This window comes from Ochotona princeps, chromosome 6 (genome assembly GCF_030435755.1).
Source record: "Ochotona princeps isolate mOchPri1 chromosome 6, mOchPri1.hap1, whole genome shotgun sequence".
In the NCBI taxonomy this organism is placed as follows: Eukaryota; Metazoa; Chordata; class Mammalia; order Lagomorpha; family Ochotonidae; genus Ochotona; species Ochotona princeps.
Genome location: NC_080837.1, coordinates 49,767,851 through 49,795,816, shown reverse-complemented (window position 1 = coordinate 49,795,816; position 27,966 = coordinate 49,767,851). Strand labels below are relative to the sequence as shown.

Sequence of the window (27,966 nt, the reverse complement as noted above, 5' to 3'; positions counted from 1 at the left end):
TTAGCCTTTGGACTTTGTTCAAGGCGAGGACTTTTGCCACTAGGCCACGCCGCCGGGCCCTAAAAATGTTTATCATTGCAAAGGCAGATATACAGAGAGGAGGAGAGACAGAGAGGATCTTCTGTCTGATGATTCACTTCTCAAGTGATCACAATGACAAGTGCTGTGTCAAAGTGTAGAAACTGTTATAGACTAATCTTCCACATTTTCTCTGGAGATTGAATTAGGGGTGTTGATTAATTCTGGGGTTTCTCTTACACCATTTTCAGTTCTAAATCTTTCAAATTTAGGAACTAGATAGGAGAAAGTGGATAAAACTTTGATTTTACTTAACTAGGCTTGTGTTGTGGTTTAGCACTGACCGCCGTTACTCTGCTCATATATGTGACTGGTATCAAAATGACCAGAATGCAGATTTTGTATCTGTGAGGATCTCCATGGCCATCCCTTACTCTGCATTTGAAGCCTGAAATGAGATTACTTAATAAACCTTCTCACGCCCATTGCATTCCAGCCACAACCTCTGGATATTGCTATGATATCTTACTCCTTGGGGATCTCTGTTAAGATATTATTTAAAAAAAAAGAAAAACACTGCTATTTAATGGTCCTCGTCAAGGTCTGCATGACTGACGTTATGTGTTACTAGTCATAAATGTGTGATTGCCATTTCATGTCTTCTTTCTTTCCTCCATACTCAGAAAAGTGTTAACTTGGGCACTCATAGAAGCCACGTGAGAGTGTTTTCTTCTCAGTACCATCAATATGCAAAGATCACTTTCTTGGCTTGTAGCATCTTGGCGAGCAGTATTCCCCATAGAGACACTATCTGTCCCAATGTTCTTTGGTTGTCTTTAGAACATTAAGATACTGATTTTCTCTTTGTTCCTCCTTTAAGTCCCAGTTTCTAAAGTTTGCACAATAGGAAAGTTACAATTAAACATTGTCTTACATGTATACCAAAATAATTTTATTTCTAAGCCAGTAAAAGCTTTTACTCCCCACCCTACCAGTTTAAAAATGAAATTGATGGATTGGTAGAAAGAGAAGAAACTGGTCTACCCATTGTGATAATGTGTAGACAATGGTTAAGCCAAGAAAGATACTTTTCTTAGACATGTTTGTGATCTGTAATAAATAGCATTTCACGGAATTCATCTTTTTAAAAGATCTGTTTATTATTTTTAGAAAGACAGATATACAGAGGAGGGGATACAGAGAGAAAAATCTTCTGTCTGCTGATTCACTCCCCAAGTGGCTGCAATGGCTAGAACTGAGCTGATCCAAAGCTAGGAGCCAGGATCCTCCTCCAGGGCTCCCATACGGGTGTAAGGTCCCAGGCTTTGGGCCATCCTCTACTGCTTTCCCAGGCCACAGGCAGGGAGCTGGATGGGAAGTGGAGCAACTGGAACATGAACTTGTGCCCATCTGGGATGCATACAGTGTGAGGATTTAGCCACTAGGCTGTTGTACAGGGCCCTTTTCTGATTCATCTTTACAACTACAATTTTCTAGTACTAGAACAACAATAACTGATTAGGGATAACTAATTTTAAATAGCTACAAATAGCTACAATGGCCAGAGCAAAGCCAAGAGCAAGGTGCCAGGAGCTTCTTCTGAGTCTCCCACATGAGTACAGGGGACAAGGAGTTGGGTCTTGCGCTGTTGCTTTCCCAAGCACATTAACAGAAAGGTGGCTACAACATGGAGTAGCCAGTACTTGAACCAGTGTCTATACAGCATATTGGCACTGCACGTTGTATCTTTACATCAAAGTGCTGACCCCAAGAGGGGATTATTTTACTCAACTGAACTTTTATTTATTCATTTAAAATATAAAAACTAGCAAGTTATATAAAGATTAGAGGCAGAGGGCCAGAGGGATATCCCCTTTATTGATTTGTTTCCCAAATGGTCACACTTGTTCTGGGCCTCCTGCACTGGTAACAGTGGTCCATGCACTTTGCCCGTTTTCTTCTGCTTTCCCAGTCACATTAGCAGGGAACTGGAGGGATGCAAAGCAGTAAGATCATGAATTGTCAACACTTATGGGGTGCCGATATTACCTACTATGCCACAGTGCCAGCCCCAATGCATTAAAATTTTTTTGTTAACATACATCTCATTTTGAATAAGAAGAGAGGATTCTCTTCTCTAATGTCTGCTTTTATACATCCTTTAAGATTCTTGGTTCTTTAACCAAGGACCAAAGTATAGTGACATCATCAAGTAGCAAAAGCCCTCCATTCTCACTTAACCAGTTATTGAAGTGCAAAATTGGGCTTGGTTTTAGTTAGGCAGTGAGTGAAGCCCTTATACTTTAGTAAAAAGTAGTATACTCTTGACGAAGATTTGAACCATACTTTGGGACTGATTCCCTTAACAAGAAAAAAGTATCTTAAGCTATGCTCTTGAGGGTACACTATTTGAAATTAAGTGTGATAATTTCTCATTCATACTGGGAAAATTTTGCATCTTTTTGCTGCTTCAAAGCTTTTGATAATCTAATGTGTGTGTGTATGTATGTGTGTGTTATCTAATTGCTTTTTGTGGAATATAGAATTATCTGGATGAAGCTTGGTGTGGGAGGCAAGTAGCCTTTTTTCTTTTCTTTTTAAAGATTTGCTTATTATTTCTATTGAACATTCAGATATTCAGAGAGGAGGAGAGACAGACAGGAAGATCTTCCTTCCACTGATTTGCTCCCCAAGTGGCCGCAGTGGCTGATGCTGACCAGCTCTAAAGCCAGGAGCCAGGAACTTCTTCCAGGTCTCCCACGTAGATGTAGGTTCCCAAGGCTTTGGGTCATCCTCAACTGCTTTTCCAGGCCACAGGCTGGGAACAGATGGGAAGTGCGGCCAGCGGGACAGTAACCAGTACCCGCATGGGATCCCTGTGTGTGCAAGGTGAAGACTTTAGCCACTAGGTTATCATGGGCACACAAGCAGCTTTTAAAATTGCTTTGAAACTAAACTTAATATTCACATGAATCCAGACCTGTCCTGCTTTCTTTGTTTATCTTTTGGTGACCTGATTTGTTATGAAATATACCTAATAAAAAGAAGATAAATCCTTAATAAACTACACAAATACATATGGTAATTTAGAGTTTCAAATATTCTTATTTTTTGGTCCCCATTTATTAAAACTGTTTTAGTTTTCAGAAGAAAATGGGAAGAAATGAATTGAAAGATGGTATTCTGTATAAGAGATACTTTTCATATGTGAAGCTGCTCTATGACTCCTTTTAAGTGGGATTATTTTACATTCTGTCTGAGAATTTTGATATGTGTATTTTTTTCTGGTTCTTACTCTTGCTGCTGTGCTTCCTGTATTTTGTGTTTTTGTTTTTGTCAGTTTTTCTTTGTAATTTATCTGGGGAAATTTCTGAAAGTTGGGATAAAGACGATGTTTCTCAGACTGGCTTTGCGTTTAGTGATCATTTCTACTCATCATTTAGTGATCATTTAACCCAGTGATAAATTCAGGATGAAAAATCTGAATATCTGCTTGAAGATCAAATGTGGTTATAAATTTCCAGGGACTTTTTCTGCCTTCCAAAATGTATGTATTTTGGGAAATGATGGGATTTTTTCCTTTTTTTTTTTTTTTTGGAACTCAGAGGTAGAGTGGGAAAAAGAAAGGAATCTTCTGCCTGCTGCTTCACTCCCCGGATGGCCATCTCACACAGCTGGGCCCGGCTCAAAGCCAGGAGGGAGCCAGGAGCTTCTGCTGGGTTTCCCACAGGAGTGGCAGGAGTTCAAACCCTTAGGCCATCTGCGTTTTCCAGGCCATTAGCAGAAAGCTGGTTTGGAAGTTGAGCATCCAGGACACATGGGGGATGCTAGCATCACAGGGAGTGGTTTTACCTGCTAGGCCATGATGCCAGCACTTGCCATTTTATTCTTACTGTAAGGATGTGGTTTGCTGATGTCAGGATGATTGAGGACTCACTAGGCTGCTTGCCTTCAATCTGTTCAAAGCTTTTGAAAGGAATCTTTATGGCTAGGAAAGCCGAAAGACCAGCAACTCATATTATCTTGATTTGTTAAAACATCTTCACAATAAATTCTCTCGTACATTCTCTGCTTACTTCTTTGGGTTCCTGAATTCATGTATGTTTATGAGTTTTTCCAGTTAACAGATTTCATTCGAGACTATGTTTTTAATCTCAGGCTTGTCAGGCTATTTGGATTTTATGAAGGGTCTTCAATGAAGTTAAAAGTGATTATTTGGATTGAAAAAGATGAAAGGAAAAAAACCCTTTGACTCTCAACATTCTTTTTGCAAGAAAATATACATTTAATTTTGTCTTGCTATAAACTTTTTGAAATACCTTAGTAGTCTGAAAAAATCTGCTACTTAAAAAAAAATTGTGCTGTTTACTCCAGTTGCCCTGAAAATTTGCATATCTATGTATTTTAGTCACATCAGGAATGAGATATCCTTACCAAAATGATGCAGCTGGTAAGTAAAAGATTACTTTATGCTCAGTCTATCTGACCTAAAGTTCACGCAGTGCAATAAACGGCACTCTTTCCATGTGAATTTTATTTCTCACTCACAAATTCTTAAGTTCTAAAGTGTTTATTTTGTAGATCAATGCTGGAATCTTGAATTATTACCTTCTGGAAATTCTAAGAAAGAAGATGCCACAGTTACCAGAGTATAAACAGTAATTATCACGCTGTGTCAAGAACAGTATTGGTGCAATAGTATGGCATAAACGTTAGTTTCCAAAATTTCAGCCATTGTTTCCTCATTACCATCTTTCTTTGAATTTCTCCAGATATTTTTCTTTGATTCAGAAGTATCTCACAGATAAGAGCTTTATAGAACACCAAATGAAAAATTATAAATAGAAAGACATAACTAGTTCATCTTGAACAAGAAAAAAATTCATAAAAGGTTATCAGATCTTTTGCATTTTGAGACAACTTCTTCAGGTTTAGTAGAGTTGACAGTGGAAAGTTAATGAAGCAGAAGAGTGCAAATGAAGCAGGTGTGAAAGAATAAACATATACATAATAGAGGAAGTGATATTAATTGTTCTCCTGACTGGGTTACTCCAGTTACTATTAAGCTGTTTAAATCGAGCAAGACATTTAAATGTCATGGGGTAATGAAAATAAGAGAAAATCTAATAAATTTTACTGAAGACATTCTACATTAGTTACATTGAAATTGATTGTTATATTATTTTTAAAAGGATTAAAAATTTAAATGCCAAGTATGTACCTTAATTTATTGGTTTTTGAATAGCAATTTGGCATATTTTGCAAAAATCTTTGGTCAGGATGAGTTGAATTGAAGGTCAGTTTTGTTTATAGGAAGTGAAATTGATTTTTTCCCCATTTTTCAAATACTGAGCTCATCTTATATGAGAGATATTTCTGTGCTCTTTTGAATTTATAACCCTGGGTTCTAGTTGGGTAGGATGGAAGGCATGACTGAAAATAAAATGGAAATTTGTCTAAGGGTTTGTCTCTTAGGTGGATTTTAAAAGGCAGCATAATGATACTTTCTTTTTTTGCTTGTTGTAACAGAGGTTACTAAATTTTCTTTTATTAAGATGTCTTATTTCTACAGTTTTTATTGGTAACAAAAGTGGCCAATGTCAATAGCAGATGTCAAGTGAAAAAAATAATACAGTGGATTCTGTTTCTCAGTATCTATTATTTTACTTTATTATAATTTTATTTCCACGATCTTAGTCATTTCATGGGATTAATCTTATTAATGAGTGATGTAACAGATGATACAGTAAAACGTGTAATAAATAATGATAGTAACTACTACTAATAAATAATAGTAATACAAGGGATCTCTGTTGAGTACTTAATATTTGCATGGCCATATTCAATCACCTCATGAAAAAGGATCTTCCAACCACAAAACTGAAGCACAAAAAAACTTCAGTCAGTATCCTGAAGTATTTGGTTATAACCATTCAAGTGAGACTAGAAAACACATATACAGAGATTTGGCATATAGTTGAGCTTTAATGATAGCTCTTATTTTGATGACAGTGAATTAGAATAATACAGTAATTCTGGTTGCAGTCCAGTCTTCAAAATAAGTTTATTTTCTTAGAAATTATTATTTAATAGTAAATATATAATCTGAAACACTATTTGGAATTTATTATTCAATACATTTTAACATTTTACTAAGATATTTTCACTGTTTTACTCTGAAAAACCTTTTCTTTTCTTTTTTTTTTTTAGGATTATTTATTTATGCCTGAAAGAGATAGAGAGAGAGAGAAAGGGAGAGCCTTGTTCCACCGATTTGCTCCTCATCTGGCTCTAAAGGCCGGAGCTGATACAATCTGAATTTAGGGGTCAGAAGCCTCTTCTTTGTGTCCCACATGGGAACATGGGCCAGAGTGTTGGTCCATCCTCCTCTACGTTTCCAGGCGTAAGCAGGAAGCTGGGTTGGAAATGGAGTGCTGGGGCTAGGAACTGGTACCCATGGAATCCTGGTTTACAGGCAGAAGATCAGCTTACTGTGCCACTGCGCCAGCCCCAGACCTTTTTCTTGTTCATGTAATTCCTGTAGTTATACCATCCAGATTATGTTTTCATTTCCCTCCTTCAATGTTATACAGTATTTCTACCTGGTTTTAATCATATCATTTAATTTCTTTCCCTTCATTTTACATTTTTATTTGTTTTCATTCTTTTATTTGAAAGACAGCAACAGACACTGTCTGACAAAAACAAATCTTCTATCCACTGGTTCACTTTCTAAATGTCCACAACAATTAAAGCAGGGCCAGGTATAAGCCAGGATCCCAGAACTAAATTCAGGTCTCCCATGTGCATGGCGAAGGACTAACTACTTGAGCCATCATCTTCCTTTCTGATGTTAACTAGCAAGAGGCTGAAATGATTTTTTTTTTAAAACTAGGACTGGAACCAGTGCATTGTGGTATGGGATATGAGTGTCTAAAGTGGCACTTCAAACACAATGCCAAATGCTTCCCCTTTCTGCTCACAATTATTTAAAAATAATCATAAATTACTTGCCCATTTTGCAGTGTTTTTTTCTTAAAGCTCTGCCTTCAGTTTGGGTTATTGTGCTCCATCTTCTTTCAAATTTCTCACCCTTTTAGGATTAAAGAAGATTAAAAAGCAAACCAATGGCTGAGAAAATGTGGTCATCCTGGTCTTAAGTTAGTTAATCTTATTTGTTGAGGATTTACTAGAAATTCCAGTCTATGTGTAAATTGGCCTCTGTAACACATTGACTTTTGGAAACCAAGACATGAAAAACTAATACCCCAAAGAGAAGAAAGGTAAAGCAACGTAGAGGAAGTAGTATGCTGGGATAGTCCAATGGCGTGGGAAACAGGCAGTGGAGAGAAAAGAGAGAACGTCTTTATGAGTTCAAAGGGTGGGAAGGACGGTCATCAGTGTTTATGTGTTTTTTAAATTTAAAAATTAGTCGTAGGACAGTTTGATAGGGACTGTTTGAGGGACAGAGGAGAATTCATATCTACCTAAATATCCAAAAGGGTAGCATGTTTTTACAAAATGCAGATGTCTAATTGCACAGTGAGTGTAAATGGAAAGAAACTATTGTGGTTCCCTTTAAAATTAGATCAGAGCTGAAGATTGTGAGAAAGGTGAACAGGACTCTTTTTGGCTTTAGTAGTTCTTGAGTCTGAGGTTGTATGATGTGTATCAGTGAACTCCCCAGTTATACTGTGTAATTACTGATGATCACAATGATAATCTCAATTCCTCAAGATAGGTCTGATTGAATTAATTGCATTTCAAGGAGTTAAGTGTATTTGTTGAAGTATTCCAGAAAGATTTTTCTATGAGTATATTTAAAATTTGGGTATAGTGCTTACATTAACCAACTAAAGTAGCTCTTCACCTTAATATTTACATATCATATAGTAAAATAGCATTTTAAAAAATTGTGGTTTGTTCTTATTTTACTGACACATTCTGTGTTTTATATGGAGAAATAAAAGCTTTGAATTTCTGTCTTAATTCTTGTTACCTTTTTTAGGAGGGAGAGAGGCAGTTCAGTTAGTATCTGTTTTATATCTTATCAGTGTAATAATAGATATGTTAGGTCTGTCTCAAGGGGCTATGAGTGATGACATAAGTAAAAATTTCATCAAAATATATAAAGTCTTTAATATACAGTATTGTCTTAGTGTGAAGCAGCGCATGGTTATAGAATTATTTAAGCTGTTGGTTCTTATTTTTATGTAGCGACTTTTTTAACCAAACAAGTTTGAGAATTTCAAACATCTTTTGCTGTTTTACAGGATCAATTTTTAAAAAATATTTATTTTTATTTGAAAGGCAGATTTTACAGAGGCAGAGAGAGATCTTTTGTCCATTGACTCACTGCCCAAACGGCCACAATGCAAAGCTGAGCTGATCTGAAGGCTGGAACCAGGAGCTTCTTTTGAGTCTTCCACCTGGGTGCAGCATCCCAAAGAGTTGAGCCATCCTCCACTGCTTTCCTAGGCCACAGGCAGAGAGCTGAATGGGAAGTGGATCAGCCAGGACACAAACCAGTGCCTGTATGGGATGCCTGTGGCACAAGATGAAGGATTATCTTGCTGTGGCACTGTGCAGGCCCTTCAAGCATCAATTTTATGAATAATTTCTTCAGGCATGACCTTGAACTTTTCCAGGAGGTGGAAAACCTTAGAATTTCTGTTTATAGGAAAGAATTTCTCCAGTTGTAATTTCAAAGATGAAAATGGAGTTAGGAGATAGCAAGTCTAAAGGAAAGGGAAAAGTTAAGTATGGTGATGAATCAGTAGTGTATAATGTTAAATAGTGTCTGGAACCAGACTTGCTGCTCAAGTTTGAGTCCTTGTTCTGTTATTTACACACTGCATGCATGCCAGCAATTTATTTATCCCATGCTTTAGTTTTCCTATTTGGAAAATAGCAATGACAGTGATATCTATCTTATGGAATTCCTGCAATGATGAGATTATTAAGTAGAGAGTAATTTAATTAGTTCTAAAATATAAGCGATGTCAAACTCTGACCCACCACATTTTTGACAGATCAAAGTATCACGATACCTTAGTCTATTTTCTTTTGCTATCACTGAATACTTCAAACTGGGTAATTTGTATAGAAACTAATTTCTTACACTCTGGAGACTGAGAAGTCTAAGATTGAGGGAGCGTATCTGGAAAGAGCCTTTTTTTGGGGGTGGAGACTCTATAGAGCCCCAAGACAGTGCAGGGGGTCACATGGCAAGCCCGGTGCATACCATAGGGAAACACAAGCTAGGTTTTGGTAACAGCCTCACTCTGGTGATAGTCCATTAACTGTTCATTCATGCCGTGTCTTTTAAATGTTCCTTCTGGTCCCATATTTTGAGTCTTCACAATGGAGACTGAAGTTTCAATGTTAGTTTTGTTAGAGACACTCAGATCGCAGGACAGGATTTGTGAGACACTGTTTTATGCACAGCTAAGAAGACTAATTGTGAAAAATGTTTGTCAGCATCATTGTGATGTTACTGCAAAGGTAAATAATGTTTTCAGATTGTCATTCTCTTCAAGGAGAGTATTTATCTTTTTGCTCTTTGTTACATAGCTTATATTTAACTGATTTTGGAAATTGAGGGATTAAAATGGCAGCACAATAGCTCCCACTTTTCTGTGAAAAATAGATTCCAAGACCCCAGTAGCTGTCTGAAACTTTAGTTGGTATGGAATTGTATTTGTGGACATTTCAAAAAGTTCATGGAAAATGGAATTTAAAAATGTGTGTGTTTTTTGGGTTTGTTCCTTTGTGAAGTGTCTGCCCATCTCCCGTGCCCATTTCTTGAGTGGCTTGTTTGTTTTGACATTTTGGTTGTTTTGTAGCTCTTTGTATATTCTGGAGATTAGCCCTCTATCACCTACTTAGTGTGCGAAGATCTTCTCCCATTCTGTGGGTTGCTTTTTTACTTTGTTGATTATTTCCCTTGCTGTACAGAAGCTTCTTAGTTTGATGAGGTCCCATTTGTTTATTCTGGTCTTGATTGCTATTGCCTTTTTTAGGAAGTCGGGACCTACCCCTAGATCTTGCAGAGTATTTCCAACATTTTCTTCCAAAAGTTTGAAGGTTTCTGGATGTAGGTTTAGATCTGTTATCCATTTAGATTTGGTACTCCATGGAATACTACTCAGCTATTAAAAAAAATACAATGCAGTTCTTTGTGGCCAAATGGGCCAAACTGGAAACGATAATGCTAAGGGAAATGAGCCAATCCCAAAAGGTTAAATACCACATGTTCGCCTTAATTTAAGATGATATGATGTTATGTATAACATGTTATGTTATGTATATGTTGTGTATAAACTAAAATTGAAATGTCAATGAGGTGCTCACAGAAGGTGGTTAGGAACTAGCATTTATTTTTAACATATTGGCTACTCATTACTATGTCAATTAATTCCATAATGATGTAAATTTTTACTGATGGTATGTTGGAGCTTTTAATTGATCGGAATGATACTCTGCTGGCTCTGTCTTCAAACCAGAGAGGGTATACCTAAGAAGCCATTGAACTTGACTGGACAATAAGATGCTGGACTCTATGTTTGGTATATGCTTGCAATGAGGGAATCTCAACTGAACTTGAACTGTGGTTATGCAACAAAGTGGAGGAATCCACCATGGTGGGAGGGTTTGGGGAGGGATGGGGAGAATCCCAGGACCTATGAAACTGTGACACATAATACAATGTAATTAATGAAGAAAAAAAAAGTATGTGTTTTTCATGAACTTTCTGAAGATTCCTTGAATATACCATATTCTTTAATATACAAAAATATCTGTGAAAAATTTAAATTTAACATTGCAAGGGATTAACAACTAATAATAAAATAGAACAATTCTAACAATACACTGCAATACAAATTATTGACTGGTCTTTCAAAATATCATGTTTTACTGTTCTCACCTTTTTTAAGGTGATGTTGATGTGAGAAGGTACAGTGCCTGTGCGATGAGATTTAACTGTACCTGCTTTACAGAACTGTTGCAATGGAATGAAACAAGTGCATAGAGTTCTTAGGACAGCTCTGACAGAGAGTGAACATTTCTTTCGCCTTTGTCGGTAGGGAAATGGACCAGGAATTGAATTCAGATCTGTGAACCTGTCATTATTCCCAGTTCGCTCATTTCAAGCCTCGTATGCAGGATAAAAATGGAAGCTTTCAAAGTTGCAGTTATGTCAGAAGCAGCTGTTAACTTCTCCTTGGTAATGTGAGCCAAGCGTATGCGTACACAAAAGAAATAAAAAAGGCATTCCCAGAACCTTGTAATTTAAGTAGGTTATACAGGTGTATGCAACAGGTCCTGATACTAGTATAAAAATCTGATCACATGTAATTATCAAGAAGGTAATAATTCCTATGATGAATACATGTGCTAATAAAAATATGTAAAATGGTTTACGGAGAAAGGACAGTGTTGCCATTCGAGAGTGTAAGTTTCAATGCATGTGTCACATGTTTTCTTTCTAAGTGTAGATTTTTGATGAAGCTAGATCACTGAGATATTACTATGTTAAAAATTTAGAAATTGACATTAATTGTGTTGTTTATATTTTGGGTAGGAAATTTATGTAATCTATACTCAGAATCATTTTTAGAAACTTGATGTATGCTTAGTTAAACATAAAACAGAATTATATTAAGACATTAAAACCAAATAATGCAGTCAGTGACTTTTACTGCTTGCTGTCCCCTAAAGCTCTTTCACCATAGGCACCCATTTTGTAGTCTTGTCCTTACTTCCGTGCTTGTGAATTGCTGTCTGTTGATTGACCAATCTTTTTGCTGTGGTATTACTTTCCATTTTATTAGTTGGGGCTTGCTGTTACATTTACAGCACCCTGTTCTCAACTTCTGTTAAGTGAAGCCTCTTTGGAGCTCCTGATATGTTACCCTCCTCTTCTGCTACTTGTGTTTTGTCATCCTCTGCTGTGGTGAAGGACTCACTAGTTTTCTGCTTAGTTTTTCCATTTCCAACACCGTACTGAATTTCTTGCCCTTGTAGTTTTATACCTCTTTGCAGTTTTCACTTCATTTTTTTAAGATGTATTTATTTTTATTGGAAAGGCATATACAGAGTGGAGGACAGACAGAGAGAAAGATCTTCCATCTGATGGTTCGCTCCCCAAGCGGCCGCAATGGCTGGAGCTGAGCCAATCTGAAGCCAGGAGCCAGGAGCTCTTCCAGATCTCCCATGCAGGTGCAGGATCCCAAGGCCTTAGGCTGTCCTCGACTGCTGTCCCAGGCCACAAGCAGGGAGCTGAATGGGAAGCGGGGCTGCCGGGATTAGAACCAGTGCCCAAATGGGATCCCGGGCGTTCAAGGTGAGGACTTTAGCTGCTAGACCATGCCGCCGGGCCCTTCACTTCATTTTTGCAGACAGTATGGTTTAGGATGTTTACCCATGCCACATACTGGCAACAACACTAACTATTTGTGGAAAGTTTTATTATATGCTAGACTCATTCAGATTGCTGTAACATGTACTTGCACTTAATCCTCAAGTATACTCCATGCGAAAGAATGTTATTACCCCCTTTTTAAAAATTAGGCAACAGGATGAAAAATAGTTTGTCTCATATTACATGGTGATATTAGGTAACAAGTGGTAGGAAAATTTGAATCAATATTATGGTGTAGCAAATTTATCCTTCGGCTTCAGTACAGAAATCCTATATGGGCAATGTTTTGAGACCTAGCTGCTCCTCTTCTTTTTTTACTCTTGTTGCTTTTTTATTTTATAATAACATTGGAAATGTAACAAAGTATTATCAGACAATAGAAGAGAAAGTAAAACTAAGTAACCCCGGTTTCTTCTTTGGTTTCTACATCTTTCTGTGTCAGGTTAATGACAAACTTTTTTTTACTAGTACTTTTATTTATTTATTTATTTATTTATTATGGAGTTTTTAAAAATTGATTACATTGCATTATGTGATACAGTTTCATAGGCTCTGGGATTCCCTCAACCCCTCCGCGTCCCTCCCCCCATGGTGGATTCCTCCACCTTGTTGCCTCATTGCAGTTCAATTTTAGTCAAGATTGTTTCTTTGCAAACATATGCCAAGCAAGCTGCTCCACTTCTAATTCAATTCCCTGCTAGCATGCCCAGAAAGCAGAGGATGGCCCAAATGCTTGTGTTCCTGCTCCCATGTGGGAGACATGGAGAAGCTCTGGACTTCAGCCTGGCCCAACTCCAGCGGCTGTGGCCATTTGGGAAGTTAATTAGCAGGTGAAAGATTTCTCTCTCTCTGTCTCTTCTCCTCTCTGTGTAATTCTGCCTTTCAAATAAATATAAGAGAAAAATTAAAGGGTTATTTAGAACTTGCTTCTATAACCTAAGAAATTGATGTTTTCTGTATCTGTGTGGACTGGATGTATATAATACTTCTGGTATAGTTGCTTAAACCTGTATGAACTCATAACAATTACTATAAAGAGGGAGGTCATTAAGGTTTGGGGTGTGTGTTAGGTGATAACTTAGCAAACTATGTGCCTGTGCCTATAGACACACAGACTTGGAAAGAATAATTTATTTAGTGAATATTTTTCTGAAACAGACTGTTAATTATCACTTAGCACATTTCTTTTAAGCATTTTTTTAATTTGGCATTTATGGACTGAATTGGAAACAGATAATCAAAATCAAAGGAGTAATAAATTTTGTTGATGTCACACTTTTTTCCTTTGTTTAAAAATTTAGCAGTAGTAATATAGTATTTGTTTCTAAGATTTAAATAATGTAAGCAAAACATTTTTATTTCTTTAAGAAATACTTTGGCCAACCTACTAAAATTTAAAATAAGCTTAGTTGTAATTAGTGTACTAATGTACACTAGTGTACTTATGATAACAATAAACCATTTTTATTTTGTGTGATTTCTTTGTCCTTCTCTTTCTTTAGTGTAGACAGAAACCTATTGGCTTCCTGCTGAGGACATAATTTCTGAATCTGGGCGATGTACTGTCAGCACAGTGAGGCAGGAAATTATTCTCCTGTGTCAGCTGCTGCTGTTAAAGAATAAAAAGTTTGGGGGAGGATGCATTTCTATTGTCTGGACTCATAAATCTATCATGACATGCAAATATATTAAAATCAGTGAAATTCAAAGTATACTTGACAAAATGATCATTTTTACTCTCCATTTTTACTCCGAAAAATTTTAAGTTTGTTTTTGTGTGTGTGTGTGTGTGTGTGTGTGTGTGTGTGTGTGACATACCATGCCTTATTTCTGTTTCAGTGTCAGTAGTACTCAGACATATTCTACCTATTCCATTAACAGAACATTGGCAATCATGTTCTTCAAAATACTAGATATATTGGTATATTAAACTTAGCCATTGGTACTAAAAATAGTGGTATTGATAATAGTAGAAAATAGTGATATGTGACTTACTGTGAATCAGAAGTTGTTATAACTGGACATTTTGCAAATGTTACATTATTCTACATGATAAGCAGGAAGAGATGACACAGGAGATTAGATAGTGTGCCTAACTAGTGTGTGCACATACTTTCATATTTATGAATGCGTGTGTGTGTGTGTGTGTGTGTGTGTGTGTAAGAATGCAGTCAACCCTCAGTGTCCATGCGGGGTTGGTTCCAGGCCTGCCTGTGGATACCGAAGTCTGCAGTGCCCAAATCCCTTGTATATAATGACCTCTACTATAACCTACCATATACCTGGAATTTAGATTTATTACAGTAATTAATACAATGTAAACTCCATGTAAATGGTTGCTGTATGATATTGCTCAGGGAATAGAGACAAGAAAAAGTCTGCACATGTTTAGTGCAGACAGAATTTCTGCACTGATTCACTCCATGGATGCTGAGCCCCTGGATGTGAAGAGTCTGTTCTACTGTATATGTTATCGCTTTTAATTAGAAGGAGAGATAAGATTTTTTCCTGCTGCCAGTGTCTAGCATTGTAACATGCATGCTATGCTAATGGGATTTTATACACAGTTGAATAGATTTTAGTATGGGTAACTGATATGAGTTATCACATAATAAGAATGATGAGATCTCAAAATAGATATAATTTTTTCAGTGTTCAGGAAGATCACTATTGCTTGACTTTTATTTGAAAAAGCTTCAGGAAGTTGCTGAAACCCACATTGGCATCATTCTTTCTGATGTTACACATCCTGTGGGTTTGTACAAGTATATTAGTGACATGTGTCTGTGTTTGCAATATCATTAACAGATAATATTAATGGTTTTAAAGTATTGTTAAACTTATGTATCCCTGCCTTCTTCCCTTCTAGTATATTCCTAATAACTACAAATCATTTTATTGCCTCTGTAATTTTGCCCTTTCTAGAGGATTATACTTGAAATCATATGTCGTGTCGCCTTTTCAGATCAGCTTTGTCATTCAGCAATATGTTCTTCATATTTCCGTGTCTTTTGGTGGCATGTTAGCTGCTTCATTTTTTGTTGAATAATATTCTGTCTTATGGATATATCCTGGTTTGTTTTCTGTCCACCTGTTCTAGGACACTTGCTTCCAAGATGTGACAATTACAAACAGAGCGCATTAAAACATTTGTGAATGGTTTTCTGCAGCTAAAATTTAGTTCATTTGGATACTAATGGGTTCAATTGATGTATTATATAATAAGAATGTTTAGTTTTGGAAGAAACTGTCCAGTTGTCCTCCAAAACTATTTTACATTCCCACCAGCAAAGCAGAATTCCTCCTATCGCTTCATAGACCTATCAACATTTGGTGGTGTCCTTATCTCAGATCTTAGTGGGTGTGAAATAGACTCATTGTTATAATTTACAATTCCCTAATGAGGTATTGTTATAGGTTCAATTCCTCCTTCCACAGTACAAACCAATGTATTGAAGTCCTAATGCCTTTAATGCCTCAGAATGGCGGAGATCTTATTATAAAGATTGGTTCTTTACAGAAGTAATTATTACACTAGATTCTAAATTAGTATAGCTGTTATTCTTATAAATAAGGAAATTCGTGCACTGAGATGTACTTACAGAGAGACTATCGAAGGTCAAGATTGCCCTCATCAAGCCAAGCAGAGAGGTGAGGGAGAGCTCCTTCCCTTACAATGCTTGAAAGAAATCAACTTGGCAGCATCTTGGTTTCTGACATTCAGCATTCAGGACTGTGAACAAAAACATTTCTGTTGTTTAAGCCACCCATGTTGTAGTATTTTATCAGGGAAGCTCTGGGCCACTAATTCATACACGCTAATGAGTATTTTTTTGAATCCATGTAAGTTGGTGTATTTGCAAGTTTTTAGCACATTTTAAAATGTAGCTGTTTTCCGATTGTTGAATTTAATGAGATTGTTGAATATTTTGAACACTAGTCCTGTATCAGAGAAGTGTTTTGCAAATATTTTCTCCCCATCTGTGCCTTGTCTTTTCGTTCCCTTAACAGTGTTTTCATAGAGCACAAGTGTTTAATTTTAATGAAGTCCATCTGACAAAGATTTTTCCTACATGGATCTGCTTTTGGTATTATATTTAAGAAATCATTGTTAATCTTACAGTCACCTTAGTTTTGTATTGTTGAGGAGATGTAAACTTTTATTTTACTTGAATACATTTAGAGTTAATTTTCGTGAAAGGTGTTTTAGACCTTCCCCCTTTTTACTGCATGTGAATATCACCACTGTTGAAAGACAGTCATTTCTCCATTGAATTTCCTTTGCTTCTATGCCAAAATCACTTCACTGTTTCCACAGCTTTATTTCTGAACTTGTATCTGTTCCATTCATCAATTTGTACTGTTCTTTCACCAATATTATAGTTTTGATAACTATAGCTTAAAATAAGTGTATTCATTTGTGTACACTCAATCTTCTAACATAATTCTCTTCCGTCAGGATTCTATTGGCTCTTCTGGGTCTTTTGGTTTTTCTTATAAACTCCAGAATCACTTGATATCAATAAAATAACTCATCAGAATTTTCCCTGGGATTACTTTTACTCTATAGATCAAGTTGAAAGAATTGAGATTTTATTAGTAGTTTTCCCATTCAAATATTTGAAGTAAATTTTTTCTCAGTATTTGCATATTTTCATCAAAGTTTTATAACATATAAATCATGAATATGTATTGTTACTTTTGTAGCAAAATTATTTTAATTTTTTGTTTAAAAAATTGCAGAAAATGCTACAATGAGTCGGGAATAGCCTCTATATTTGTGCAATTATAAATTACTGTAGTGGATTATTGTTTCCTAAATCATTGAAGGAATAACTAATTTCATTGAATATTACTGAAACTAGGAAAGCTTAGAGTTATTTCACCACAACAAATTTTCATCATTACATTGGTTAATACTATTGGATAACAATGGATTAATATATTCTGGTTTACATGATTGTTCCTTTACCATTTACTTGCAACTGATGATATTTCTGGTTACATGCTTTGAGAGCAGAAAAGAAAACAAAGATATTAGTGAATAACTTGGTGTTTAATTCTCATGTATGTTGCTTTCTCTGTGTTACATTATACTTCGGAGAATTAATGACTCATAAAGTATGTGTTGAATATACATGTCATCATTTAGGATGATGAGTGATTGTAAAATGAGTGGGAACGTTACATGAAGAGTTACAAACAGTGTGAGAGGATTCTGTAACCTGTAAGAGTGTGACATTTAAAAAGGTCATGCATAATTTAGTCATGTAAAATAATGATACCTTAATTCATTTAAGAGAAGATATTTGAGTTTTTAGAGAACTTCCATTAAATATTAAATACCTGGAAAAAGGTGATTCAGCTTAGGGAAATAGCCTAACTTACAGCTAAGATAGCTTAATAGTCTAAAATTGTGCTTTAGATTTTTTTCAATATGAATATGAAAAGTGTTTCTACTAGAAGCTTTCTAAATTTTTTACTTTTACTTTTCATTTCTTTAAGTGATTTTTAATTGTAAGCTTCTAAGTTTATGTCTGATTTAGGACATTTTGTTGCTTAATTTTTTTTGTTGTTGCTTAATTTTTATTAGCCCATTATTACCTACAAATATTTGACTCCAAGTTTATGTAATATGTGATCTGATGTAGAACCTAAGAATTTTTTTTCAATGTATTTATTTTCACCTTATTTGAAAAAGAGAAACAGAGATCTTCTATCCACTGGTTCACTCCCCAGATATCCATAATCATCAAGGCCAGACCAGCCCAAAGGCAGGAGCCAGGAGCCAGGAACTCAGCGTGGGTCTCCCACGTGTGAGAGGGGCCTAAGTAATGTAGTCATGATCTGTTGCTTCCCAGGATGTGCATTAGCAAGGAGCTTAATTGGAAACAGAGTAATGAGTCGAAAACTTGACACAAGCACTCCACATGAGATGTATCTCAACCCGCGCCTTAACACATGTACGGTGTGCCCACCTCAGACCTAGCATTATTTACAGAGGTTCAGAATATGTTCATTATGTTTATACAATTGCAAAAATCTAACAAATTCCTTATCAGCTAATCTTGATTTGGGAACCAGTTGCTTCTGGTTCCTAAATATAAGCAATACGAATGCAGTATTGCAGGTGTTAGATGTGATATTGATCAAATGTTTCAGATTGATGAGCCAAAATCATTTACAACTTACTGTTAAACATTTTTTTAAATTATTTATTATTTAACTTCATTAATTACATTGTATTATGTGACACAGTTACATAGATACTTGGGTTCTCCCACCCCTCCCCAAACCCTCACACCATGGTGGATTCCTCCACCTTATTGCATAACCACAGCTCAAGTTCAGTTGAGATTCCCCCATTGCTGTTAAACATTTAATAACACAGTGTTGGGCCCGGCGGCGTGGCCTAGCAGCTAAAGTCCTCGCCTTGAAAGCCCCGGGATCCCATATGGGCGCCGGTTCTAATCCTGGCAGCTCCACTTCCCATCCAGCTCCCTGCTTGTGGCCTGGGAAAGCAGTCGAGGATGGCCCAGTGCATTGGGACACTGCACCCGCGTGGCAGACCCAGAAGAGGCTCCTGGTTCCTGACTTCAGATCGGCTCAGCTCCAGTCGTTGCGGTCACTTGGGGAGTGAATCATCGGACGGAAGATCTTCCTCTCTGTCTCTCCTCCTCTGTGTATATCTGGCTATAATAAAATGAATAAATCTTTAAAAAAAAAACACAGTGTTGATTGAGATAGAAAATTAGGTTGGCTTGTAAACATGGAACTTTTTTTTCCCTCTAATATGATTTTTCTTATGCTGGATTAAATCATGTATTTTTTTGTGTGTGAAACTCATTTCAAAATGTTTATTTTAAGATGCTTTAGAAAGTCAGATATTCTAACTAATTTAACTAACTAGTTTGAGCCAGTTTAAAGCTCACCTTTTCTTGTTTACTCAGTACCACTTTTATCTTTCCAGGAGTTTGGTGTTCAGAAAGAGTTGGAGTCAAGGCATTCAGCTTGCTCATTCCAGTGGGTGGAGACTCATCCGCTCCTGGTTCTCACTGATGCCGAGAGGGGAGAGAAAGGGCTGTGTTACTTGGCTGGTCTCACAATGATACCCTGTTTCTGCTTCTATACTTTGTCGCACTGACTAACCCCCCACCTTCTGTGGGAGCCAAGAGGGCAGATCCTAGCACTGTCTCTCTGTGGGAAACAACAGGGCAGTTACACGAATAAAATATTTTAGAGAGGTGGTGTATTTCTGGAATGTAGTATCATCCAGTTCTGGTTTTTGGTTTTTTTTCCCTTTACTTTCCCCCAATTTCTTCCTGTGCAGTAAACCCACAGCCTCTGGCTATTGCAATCCCCTTTGACTGGAGGCCTAACTTCACAATCCGGATAACCTTGCTTTACTAAGGTGACTCTAATTCTTCGTGTTCTGTTGTCCAGCTCCAAGCCTTCTGTTTTCTTAGCTCGTCATAGGGAAAGGAAAGGGGCCGGGGTGCTAACCAAACCTCACACACCAGTGCTGAGCCTACCGAGAGGTGACCTTCGTTCTTCCCTGCCTGCCATCTTTTAGATCAACTTCTGTTTTTAGAAATTATTATTCCCAATAATAAAATAAAATAAATCTTTGGAAAATTATTATTTAAATTAAATTTTCCCTATTAATGTACTATTAATACAAGCTTTTCATTTGTTTGGATTTCGGGCAACAGCACTGTCCAACTCTATTCAGTCAGTGAAACATACTGATGATTGATTTACTCTTTCATAATGGAGAGTTAGTAAGAAGGTAGTTCTGGCGTAACCTGAAGAAGGAGAAGATACTTCAGGCTGTCTTCTGAATATAAAATCTTTGAGTGATGATTTTCTATTTGTATATTGCGTTCAAAGTGTCAGTCACTGGACATTGGGAAAGGTCCTGGCTGATACACTATCATGTAAATTTTACCAGCATTGCTAGTGGTTCCAATATGACTGGTTACCATTAACTCTGTTCTGCCATGGCTGCTAGTGTGATCTTTTAAAGAGATTAAATAGATTATATTTCTCTCTCAGACAAAATGCTGAAGTGACTTTCTGTCACACAAACAAAAATTCAAGCCTGTTTTTTTTTGGTTCAGAAAGGCCCTATTTGATCAGGTTGTAGGTTAGTATTTTGGTTCACATGTTCTTGTCTCAGGATTTGCTTGTAACTTATCCATCTGTCTGCAGGATCCTTGCCCCACGTTGTAGTCTTACTTTATTTTGTACCTCATGCAAATAATGCTGAATCCTTGTATTCTTTGGGCTTGCTGTTAAATCAACATATGCACCTCTGTTGTTTTAGATTGCTTTATGCTTTTTCACTTTCAGGTTTTCAGTAAATTGAGTTTTTGTAATGAAGCATCCATACACATGTAGGGGTTGAGAACAGGATAAGAGGGCTGGGCAGGGGGAAGAAATTTTACGCTATTGCGGCTTCTCTGTCTTCCTAAAAATTATTTTTTTAAAAAAATTATACACCAAGCATTTGTTTAGTAATATACTATCAGTCTTATAAATTAACATTGCCATTGACTTCTTTTTTTAGTGTTTTATTCTGTGCCTGAAATGGTTCCTGACTCATAAGAGAGTTGACTTTTTGTGGAGTTAAACAAGTGAATTAATACTGGATTCTAGACTGAAATTTTAGAAACTTAACACTTATTCCATGTCTTCTACTTTTCTACTATTTGACGTAGTGTTTAAAATTTGATAATTCTTTGATAATTCCTGATTGTGTATTCCTGTTGTCTCTTTTTCAGTTATTCCATCTTCCATACAACGTCTGGAGGAATTTTTTTAAAGGCTTTTTAAATTCCTCTCCTTGGAGTAAACATTCCACAGTTTCTTAGCACATTCGGGCCTATTCTTACTCTGTTTGTCCTCACTGGTCTTTATGAGAACTGGAGATCCCAGTCCCATTCTTTTCATTGTAACACTGTGAATATTAAACTTTGTCCCCCTTTCTCTCTTTCTTTTCCAAAACCCATTTTTTTTCTTACTGCTATGTGTTTTCTAATGTGGTAATGTATAGCATGTAACTCCTGTCGTGAGAAAATAGTAAAAATAACCTTTTGTATTTGTACTGGGTGGAAAACAACTGAATTTGCATTATATAATATTTCATATGTTATTACAAAGCCATTTACTCATTGGGGATTCTTAATACATGGTAAGAATTAATGTGTCATTTTAAAAGAATATTTAAGGTTGCCGTATTCCTCAGGAGCACCATACACAAGATTTTAAATAATATTTTATAATGTTATGAATTTATTTTAAAGATGAGACTAGACTACATGCTGTAACTGCAAGAGTTCTTTCAAAAACTTGTGTATGTGTGAATTTATATTGTGTTGTTATGTTCAGAAAACTAAAAGGAGTAAATGATAGAATTTTTAAAAACCATGATTGATTCCTTACTAGATTCTTCAAATTATTTATTTGTAGTTTTGTATAAAAGAAAGAAAAACTGATAAAAATCAATGAAATTATTTTGTATAGACAGAGTAAAATGCTTTCAATATCTGACTGTGTCAAGCAGGTACAGTGTGAGATGAAGGGATCCTTTTGTTTTTTTGAAAATGACAGACTTCTGAAATGTGTCACATTTTGTTTTAACATTTTGTATTTCAAATATGCAGAATACACATAGTTTGTAGTACTAATTTTTTTAAAAGACATGGATAAATAATATTATGAAGTGTTAGCAGTAAAGAAAGATGGACCCTTGTAAAGAACTTTGCAATACTTATACGATAGCTCTTGAGTAGTTACTACCGTTACTGATAATGGCTATACTGTGCTCCTGTATTAGCTACTTTATTTAGCCATTGCAGCATCGCTGCAAGTGGTTGTTCTCCACTTAACTTGAGAATGAACAGCTACTTAAGAGTTATCTATCTAATTAGTTAATTTTTAAATTTATTTTAAAGATTTGTATTTTTATTGGAAAGGCGGATTTACAAAGAGAAGGAGAGACAGAAAAATCTTCCATCCACTGGATTACTTCCAAGAAGGCTGCAATGGCTGGAGCTGAGCCCATCCACAGCCTGGAGCCAGGAGCCAGGAGCTCCCTCAGAATTTCCCATGATTTTCCAGGATTCAGTCAGGGAGCTGGATGGTAAGTGGAGCAGCCAGGATAGGGATTGGTGTCCATATGGGATGCCAGCTATTGCAGGTGTGGGAGCAGCCATTTGAGCCATTGTGCTAGTCCCTCCATTTAATTTAAAAAGTTTACTTCTTAGTGATTTTTGATTCTTTATAGTTATAGCACATCTTCCCTAGAAACATGTATATTTAGATTTTTGTATCTTGTTTAGTATCCAATTTTGTAAAATTCTTAGATATCCTAAATCCCACACATGGATTTTATATTGGTCCGTGTATGTTCAGAGAGTATACTACTTTGTTCTTCAACCACTTCTTTTTACCTAGTAGAAGTAACATTTGCTTATACTACATCTTATTCTTGTTTGAGAGTACTATCTATAATTCTGCTGGATACATGTCAGAGTGAAAAATTCTGTTATTTATTTTGTAAATGAGATTTAGACTAGCTTGCTCATAGAACACTTTCCTAATGGTTGCGTTTGTTGGTCTTTGTCACAAAACACCCTTAATCTGTATGAGAAACAATTCTAAATGCAAATATATGAAATAACGTGAACAGTTAACTCTTCAGACTAGTATAAATTTTGCAACTATGCTTCGATTTAGAAAATTAGAAAGCTAATAGCATCCAGCCTAGTAATTCAGTGGTTGTACTTAAAGAGTAATTTTTGAATTTGACTTTTCGATTCCATCAAAGATAGATAGAAAAAACATTCTTCTTGTAAGAAAAGTAGGATTTGATGATAAGCTCTTGTATTAATGAACTAATGTTGTTTTACTCTGATTAACTCATTGTTTTTGTGAATTAGGAATGAGGACTGTATTGACTCTCATTTTGACTTTTATCTGGAGAAGAAAGTGTTTCCTTTTATTTGATCAATTTTGGAACTCCATTATATGATAAGTAACTTAGTTAATAACATACTTAAAAATGTTTTTTCTTACAGTGCTTCTTAGACATTTTTATGTTGCTTGTGCTTCTGTTTTGACATTCACCAGTTTTTTTCTTTCCCCTTGAATTGTCATTTGAAACAAAGGCAATAAAGTATCTGAACAGAGTAAAGAATCCTGTTGTTTGCCTGATTTTAGGTAAATTACTGTAGAAATAATGTTCCAAGTATCTATACAGTGTTAGGGTTTAGTTTTTAGTGTATGTGTTTCAACATTTGATTTATAGATATGCTGTAAATGTAATAACTATATCTTTCCTTCACTCATCCTGAACATTCAGTTTTTAAATGAGTGATAGCCCATCTGTGTTGACTTTTTATGACTATGATGTATTATATTTTGGTGTGGCACAGTTTTCGGACAGCCACTTCTGTTCTTCAATATTTTCATTTCCTATAGTACTTTTCATCCCTGTATATATGTACAGGAGTCACTTCACCCACCACCGAATTGCAGCCACTTCTGAGGTGGAACGCAGCAACTGTTTAACAGCGCGCTTTCCCCTAGGTGCTGACAGCTGCAGAAGACATTGTACATGGTCCCGTACAGAAGGTATTTCTCCACTGTGCCATCTGCAGAGTGAGACTGACTAGGAGTACCACATAGACTGTAAGTTTCTTGTGTACCTGCCCTAGACGGGAAAACCCACTAAGAGAGAATGAGAAATAACTGAGGAAGCATCATTTTAGGAGGTACTGAGGTCAGTTCAACTTAATGCTGCTTTCCTTGGCTCTAAATTTTATTTTAAGGTCGTCTAATTTTAAAGATTGGTACCACATTGAGTTAACAGATGGATGCACTCCTCTGAAATTTACTTTATTCCAAAAGCAAATGAAATGAAAAGGCTTTTTGTAACTCTTCACCCTTAGTGAAGTTTAAAAGAATCAAGGTGCTTTGCAATACATATATAAAAATAAAATAAAAAATATGTAACAACAGTATATTTTACAGCCATGTTCTTAAAACAGTAAATCACCTTGTAATTTACTTGGAGCATATTAATTAGCTTTGCTTGCAGCATTTTATGCCTTTGTTTTTAAATACTTCCTTTTCGTGGAAGTTTTACAACAGGGACAGTTGATAAAGAAACTAGTTTTGATTCTTTAGTCTAGAAATACTGAGTTTGAATTTTGTTTTAGTATTTTGAAGCAAAGCCTGGGAAAGAAACACAGTAAACATTGGAAATTCTATTTAAAGTGTTTTTGTGTTCTTTTAATTATTTAGTTAGTTTTTTCTTTTGTAAAAAAAGATTTTATAGAACTGATACATTCTTGGTACTGGTTTGACATGCTTATGACTTAAAGTATAGGAAAGTCACATTAGATATGTCTATTGTTATGCAGTATGAAATCAATTGTTATATTTTTATTGCTTCTTTGTTTAATAGTCTGACTTACTGTTATCTTTTTTAAAATGCGTCTATAGCAATTTCAATTTCAGTATAAAGAAATTAGGGTCTCTTGGTTTTTAAAGTCTGGTACATACAAAATAGAGTGCAAATCCGTTTAGGTTACTTTCAAGCTGTATCATTAGTTAAGGGAATCTGTGTATATTTCCATGTTTTTAGATTGTCAGTGAAAACACACGCAAGTTAACCGTGACTCACAGTCTGTTCACTTGTAAAATAAATTGGTGGGAAAAATTGTTTTCTAAAAATCCTTTCCTTTAAATGTTTTCTGTTTAAGTCAAGGGTAGCAGTCTATGTACTCAGAACTGTACTTTACTTCATGTAACCAAAATATATTCATGCAAATGACTTTGTTGTAACCAGATTTGTGTGTGTGAATGTGTTACCTAAATGTTGATGCTGTCAAAAAGAGGTGAGCAATTTTTTACAGAAATTTTCAGCTACCTTTAATTTTGAAGTGGAGATACATCCACTGTTTTAAAATTCAAATTTTTAAGAATGTTCAGTATAATATTTTAATTTATTATATTCATGAAAATGTCAAATGAACTAGAAAAAAGTCCCACATTATTTATATTCATGGTGGCAGTTTTACTTAGATATTACCAAAAACCTCATGTTTATAGAGGTTTTTTTCCTTTACTTCCGTACAGTTAATAGTTTTACTTAGTAGTCAAACACTAAAGTAAACAATTTTTTTAAACGTAGTTTTGCGTAGTAAAAGGTAGTTTAGTATTTAGCAAGAAGATTTTTTTTTAATCAATATGTGATTAAAAACAGTGGTTCTTTTTTTTTTCTTTTGGATTTTTTTTATTATTTATTATTTTTAATTCATTAATTACATTGTATTATGGGACACAGTTTCATAGGTACTTGGGTTCTCCCCACCCCTCCCCAAACCCTCCCACCATGGTGGATTCCTCCACCTTGTTGCATAACCACAGCTCAAGTTCAGTTGAGATTCCCCCATTGCAAGCATATACCAAAAAAAAAAAAAAAAAAAAAACCAAAACAGTGGTTCTTTTGCATTTTCTGTGAACTACTTGTATTACTTAACTCCATTCATTTTAGTAACTCAGGTAGCTATCAGTTGACAAATAGACTGTATATTTTAAATATTACGTTCTGACAAAAGGCATAAAGTATACCTGTTTTGTGTGACTGAGTATAAAAGTCATTCAAGATATTTAATTGTTACATTTTAGGCCTTCCATGGATAATGTAAATGTGACAACATTGTAGATTCATATTTTAACTAGATGAATCTTACAAAAACACTCCTGATTTGTGAGATTTTGAAAATGAGAATTCGGTGGAAACTTTTATGATATATACTTGTATATTATTTGAATCTAATGAAAATATGTTGCTTATGTAATCAAACATAAATTGCATTTCATTTAAATTATATACTTGGAATATTCACTTAGTTTAATTAGAGATTTTCTTCATTCCATAAAAGAGATGTCCAAATATCTACATGATTATTTTCAAATATCTACCCTCTTCCTATTTTGAGGGGTCACTATGGTGGTCAGAATTATTATTTAATTAGGATCCACTCAGTAATTTTGAAATTCAGAAATAAATACTACAGGAAAAGTTATTAAACCCCAATGGAACATTTAATGTTTATTTTTTCCCATTATAATTTTCTCTTTCTGGTAGGAAGAAATAAAGCAAATAATGGTATTTACTTAAGCTTCTAGCAGTAAGTAATCTTCCAGTTAACGTTCTACTGAAAGAAATCTTATCATCAGCCAGAAAAATAGATTGGTGAAAAAATAACCAAGTATAAGGCGGTATAATTTGGAGTTTAGAGTTCACTTAATTTAAACTAATTTTAAAGGACACATTTTTAAAAGTGAAATTTCAACTCAATTTAAATTCTCAGATGTTGCCTTAGCTTTTCAAAATGCCCTATTTTTAAAATTACAGACGTATTTTATGTCTGTTCCAAACAGATTTAAAATTTGTCTTAAGAGCCTTACTTGAGAAAATTCTTGCGGTGCAAGGAGCCACCTGTACATGTTTAGTAGTAAAAAAGAGGCAGATGATTTTGCATTATAACTTGAGTAGAAGGTTTTTGTACCAAATGATTTCTAATTGAATTGCTTGATTTCATAAAGATTTAATATTTCATACATTTTATCAAAGTATAATTAATATGCACTTATGTCAATATTTTCAAAAATTATAAAAATTCAAATATTTAAAAATAAATGTAGAACTTCTCCCAGTTAATCCCAGGTAGTTCAGTGGAAATTTGTATCATTGCCTCAGTATTTGATGTTGTGTATTGATAATTTCTGCCTATCTATAGGAATTTGACAATTACTTTTCAATACACATTAATTGAAAATTCTAAAAAGCAATAACTTGCAAAAACAACCATTGGTGCCACAAATCTTGTCTTTAATACTGAAGTATAAAACATTCATTATTTAAAAAATTTCCTTCAACTCTAAAATTTCTATATGTTTTGTGGATAAATGTGTGTGTGTGTATATGTGTATATCATCTTTCTGATGTATTTTCTGTAGTGTTTTCTGGAATCCTGACTGCCACTTTGTAGCTATTTAATCAAGTGTAAATTACTGAACAAACTTAAGCCTTTTTAAAATCTGTTAATTGGGACTCATTGTACCTACCTCACAGGGTTGTTGTGAGGAAGCGACAGTAACACCTATGTGAAATCGTGCTCTCATAGTGTGGATGTGGGGTATGTGCAAAATGACTGATCCTAAAAATTTTTAGGGTCCGGTTGGTCTCACAATAAAACTTATATTTTCTGTCATTGTGTTCTGGCACCTCCCCAGATCCTCCACACCACCGAGTTTCTTTCTAGGGAAACTGCATGTTTTGATTGATTAATACTCATATCCCTAAAGCATGCTTTCTTTGGACTTTTGTTTGCTGTGACATTGTCTTGTGAGCCACTCACATTCCCACTTATTCTTAGGCAGCTGTCCTTTCCGTGACTCAGTCTCAAGCCTCAAGGACTCCCTTTAGAGCTCTCTTTTCTGTGTTC

General features: G+C 35.4%; 1 protein-coding gene across 3 annotated transcripts in view; it reads left to right on the top strand.

Annotated features, from left to right (window-relative positions):
* NOVA1 (NOVA alternative splicing regulator 1) overlaps positions 1 to 27,966 on the top strand; it is a 141,068-nt gene that overhangs the window by 26,123 nt on the left and 86,979 nt on the right. Inside the window, exon 2 of one of the 3 annotated variants that reach the window (XM_058666282.1) lies at positions 24,035 to 24,136. The exons of the other annotated variants lie outside the window; for them this stretch is intronic. The gene's annotated coding sequence lies outside the window, so the exon portion shown is untranslated. The remainder of the gene's footprint in view (positions 1 to 24,034; positions 24,137 to 27,966) is intronic. 3 annotated transcript variants of the gene reach the window in all.